This window comes from Lipotes vexillifer, unplaced genomic scaffold, assembly GCF_000442215.2.
Source record: "Lipotes vexillifer unplaced genomic scaffold, Lipotes_vexillifer_v1.1 scaffold740, whole genome shotgun sequence".
Lineage (NCBI taxonomy): Eukaryota > Metazoa > Chordata > Mammalia > Artiodactyla > Lipotidae > Lipotes > Lipotes vexillifer.
Genome location: NW_006778610.1, coordinates 2348734 through 2353369, shown reverse-complemented (window position 1 = coordinate 2353369; position 4636 = coordinate 2348734). Strand labels below are relative to the sequence as shown.

The 4636-nt window shown below is 51.0% G+C and overlaps 1 protein-coding gene across 2 annotated transcripts in view; it reads left to right on the top strand.

Annotated features, from left to right (window-relative positions):
* Positions 1-2265: 2265 nt before the first annotated feature.
* The window catches only part of CKMT2 (creatine kinase, mitochondrial 2), a 28348-nt gene continuing 25977 nt past the window's right edge, over positions 2266-4636 (top strand). The window contains exon 1 of one of the 2 annotated variants that reach the window (XM_007451720.1): positions 2266-2310. The gene's annotated coding sequence lies outside the window, so the exon portion shown is untranslated. Of the gene's footprint in view, positions 2315-4636 lie in introns of both variants that reach the window. The other variant, XM_007451721.1, reaches the window with a different exon arrangement.

The window sequence follows — 4636 nt, the reverse complement described above, 5'->3', positions numbered from 1 at the left end:
TGAGGAAAGGAAGAATGTAGGTCCCTCCTGTCCCATTGGTTTCCTTTTCCATTTCTGAAATGAGCAATCAGCCTGGTGGGGATTCAGGAACCCAGGTTCCTTTCCTCTTGTTACTTGGTCATTCCTTGCAGCATCGCCCTTGCCTACTGGTCAAATCTGGGTCCTGCTAAATCCAGGCTCCAGCTGGATTCGGGAACAGAAAAGAGAATAAGCCCACGACAGGAGATCTCCTTTAGAGCAAGTGATAGGGCAGTTAAACACTTCACTTCTATTCCTGTCCCTATGGCAAGACCAAGCCACATGGCCACCCTGGCCACTAGGTGTGGAAAGAGCCTTCACCCTCTGAAGGAAGTTGGCAATGATAAGAAAGGAGTAGGTGTCATATGACAGAGATCACATCTGAAGGATTTTCGGAAATCTGGAATTTCTGTTGAGTCACCTGTGGAGGCTGCCATCCCACCACACCACATTTATTCTAAGCGTGAGGACGACTAGGCCCCCAAAAGAAGATACCACACCCCTTTTCTCAATAAGATCCCAACTTCTCTTCTGACCTTACTTACTAACTTATGTAAAATTACACTGTAAAAGATGAGGGGTTGAGGTAAGGTGTGGGAGGTGGGGGGAGGCTAAATGTCCATTAGTAAGGAATTGGGAAAAAAGAAAGATGGCAACTGCCATCCTTTAAATTCTACATCTCCATGCTCTTCAAAACCCTCACGGTTCTCTGGATCTGGGATCTGGGCTATTTCAGGCTCACTGGATTTATTTCATCTGATGCCTGAACTGCCATGAAAGAGCGAAACAGCGAAACAGCAGCTGGTGAGCCCCACAGACCTCTAGCTTGCTGCCTGTTCTGCCAGGGGAGCCGGAGGGACCATGGTCCATTAGGAGAGAATGTGCGCACTGGGAACTCTTAACTCTTTAGAGGATCATGTGCACACTGGGAACTCGACTCTTTAGAGGAACAGTTTGGTTGGTCCCAATCTGCAATTGTTTAATGAAAGAACGTAGGAGAGCCTAGAAAATATCTGAGTACATCATATGCAGAAAGGGTATCACTTTGTAAAAATTTCAATTCATTGTAAGCTAGGTTATAATGATGGCATATATATTAACTGAGGTAAGACCAATACACAGTGAAGTGCTAGAATCTTAAGTGTACAGCTTGAGGAATTTTTACATGTGTGTACCCCCATACAACCGCTCCCAAATCAGGAAACTTTCCAACCCCAGAAGGCCCTCTCATGCACTCTCCCAGTCAGTACCCCCATGCAAAGGTAAAATATTTGTTTTTTGCTTTGGGTCATATTTAAAAGAGGTGGAGACTGAAAGAGAACTTCTCTAGGTGGGAGGTTATTCCTGGGCTCCATCATCCCCTCTGTACATGGATTGGGTCCTGAGAAGGAAGGGAAAGGAATCAGCTGGTGATGTGCACGTGGCCATAGAAGCTGGGTACGTGACCATCACCAGAGGCCTGGGCAGCTCCCTCTGAAATACAGGGCTGCAGTCCAAGGTCCTGGGGGGGTCATTGCTATTTACAGTCAACCTTTCTGGTTTGTGGTGTATGTTCCAAGGAGGGCTATTTTTAAGCAGGGCGATGGCCTGCAGGACCTTCTGGGTAGTAAATTAAGCTGGTGCGGATATAAAGTGAGATTGTCTAGCAATCTACTTCAGACGGCCTGATCTAGAAGAGACAGGTGATTGTCCCTGAATCCAGGCCCCAGACAACGAGCTGGAAGGAGATGTCTTGGTCCCTGGTTCAGAGCATGATTAAAAACTGGAGAGAGGGAGCTTTACACGTCTTCCTTAGCTTGGAGGGGAGAGGGCAGAGGGAAAAGGGCAGGGCCCCGGGAAGAAGGGACCATCCTCCACAGCTAACCGGGGCCCCAGGGATGGGCTCTTGAAGGAAGATAGGTACAAATTCCCTAACAGGTGCAGCAGTTTCCAGACGGTCCTTCCACCCCGAGGCCGGGGCCGGCAGGCCTGGGCAGCCAGTCAGCCGGGCTGCGGGCCCAGGAACCCCTCGCAGAGTTCGGGGAGAGGCAGCCTCCAGCACCGGATTTAGGGAAGGGAAACGTTTCAGAGAAAGGGCAGATGCTAGAAAACGGCGGAAGAGTCGGAGTCCGGCCTTCAAGGGCAAGGCTCGGGGACCAAGTGCGTCCCGAGGCCTCAGACGGGATTGGCCGAGACGGGCCCCGCCCTGCCCCTCCCGGCCCGGGAGCCCTTTCAAGGCCGGGCCCCCGCCCCTCCCCTTACAGTCCCGGGCTGTTCGCGAGAGGCAGGACGTGGGAGACTCCCGGCTCCAAGGTCAGTGAGGCTGTGAAACTCGGCTTTATTCCTCCAAAGTGGGGTTACTGCTAGAGCCAGGGTGGGGCCTTGTGAGCAGTGGACCCAGGACTGTAGGCCGGAACCTGGGCACTGCTCCTGTGTGAAGACTTCATGGTAACTCTCTAAAGAAACCGGCAGAGCGTCTGTCCTTGGCTGAGCCATCCTGCACCCAGGCGCAGGTGGCCATTCCGTGGGACAGCTGCGCTCGAGTTGCTGGAACCGTCTCAGCACTCTGCTTGCGGTGCCTGTTTTTCATAGTGAATCAGGACTTTTTCTTGTTGGAAAAAAGAAAATTCTAAATGCCACTGAATTGGGAACTTTAGCCTTCAACTTCCTTTCCCTTGTAATTTGTAGAAACTAGTTCATTAGTTTTGAGAATGGTTTCCCTCAGCAGCATCAAAAGAGGTGCAAATCAGTGACTTGGGATAAGCTAACTTAAAAATGAACATTCTGGAGCCCTGGAAAGGAGCTACTTACTGATTGGCCCAGTAGCTAGACCTGATTTAAATTGGTTAATGTTATTGCTAGAGATTGATTGATTGATTGATTGATTGATTGATTTTTGTTGCGGTACGCAGGCCTCTCACTGTTGTGACCTCTCCCGTTGCGGAGCACAGGCTCCGGACACGCAGGCTCAGTAGCCATGGCTCACGGGCCCAGCCGCTCCGCGGCAGGCGGGATCTTCCCGGACCGGGGCACGAACCCACGTCCCCTGCATCGGCAGGCGGACTCTCAACCACTGTGCCACCAGGGAAGCCACTAGAGATTGATTTTTGAAATCACTAACCCATTAATAATGAGCCAAGGAACTGTTTTCCCCCCACTGGAGGTAAAGATGCTGTAGAATTGACCTACATGTGTTTCATCTCTGGCAAAGGACTGTTCTTTGCTTGCTTGCTTGCTTGCTTGGGTTACTGTCAGCCCTGTTCCTGTCCCTTGAGTGGGTGACATCTCTGCCTTCGAATTCTCTGCTGGGTGTGGAGAGTGACATTCACCAGAACAAGGCAAAACCCTTCGGCCCTCCTCCGCGCTGCCCTTTAGACCTTCCCTTGAGCATTGCCCTGTCTCTGACCCACTGTGGGTCAGGTGAAATCACCAGAGGTGGCAGTTAATGGCCTCGTGACAAGGCTATGCTAGTTCACCTGGTGGGCTGTTTCCAGAAGTGCCACTTTTCCTATCTGCAGCAATCACGCTTCCTCTGTTCCTGAGCTAGTGTCCTTGGTCTGTTCTCTCTGTGCTCATGGAGAAGAACATGACCACCACCAGAACTTGGCAAAGGGGCTTCTTGAGCCTCCCAAGCAGGCTCTTACAGGATATCTGGGCGTTATGAGGCTGTGTGAGCACTCCACTTCCTCTTCTGCTTTTGTAGGCACCCTTTCCAAAACCCCAGCCTTTAGAGCTAACCCTTCTGTGGGTTAAGGCACTGTTTCAGCAAAGGGCACGAGCGTCACATGCACCCATGTCACCCACTCAAGGGACAGGAACAGGGCTGACAGTAACCCAAGCAAGCAAGCAAGCAAAGGACAGTCCTTCGCCAGAGATGAAACACATGTAGGTCAATTCTACAGCATCTTTACCTCCAGTGGGGGGAAAACAGTTCCTTGGCTCATTATTAATGGGTTAGTGATTTCAAAAATCAATCTCTAGCAATAACATTAACGTGTATAAATCAGGTCTAGCTGCTGGGCCAATCAGTAATTAGCTCTGCCAGCTTCATGACCAAATCTTAGCCTTAGACAATGGGCCAGAGGCCAGGTCAGTTTTCCTAAAGGGGTGGATGAGGCAAGTACAGGAAATGTGGGGGGAGGGTGAGATAAGGAATGGAGAGTCCTGGGTGTTCAGAGGCAAGAGGAGGATTGCTTCTGAGACACACTTTGCCCCTGGCTCAGAGGCACTGGGTCTCCATCTCTGCCACAGCTTAGAGAAGGAGCCATTTGTCTTCCCAGAGGGAATCACGTGGGACCCTGCGTCAGCATTCTGGGAGTTCCTGCCCCTGAGCCAGGAATCCCACATGGAGCCTGTCTGAAGGTGACTGCTGGAGGTCACAACCATTCCTGCCTGGGAAGCCACAAGGGCTCCTTTCCTTGGGCAGGGAAGGAGGGTCCCGCTCCTTTACAGCATTTCAAAGGACTAGATGGTTCCTAGCTTCCTACTTTCTTGAAAACAACTTACCCTTGAGAGGCGAACCCGGTGATGGTTGTATGTCTTCATCACCAGGAGGCCTAGGAAAGACCTCTGTTTTGGAAGGACCAACCATAAAGCCCTCTGCTTATGAGTTTCTACTTGTTGAATGGAACAGGAATGC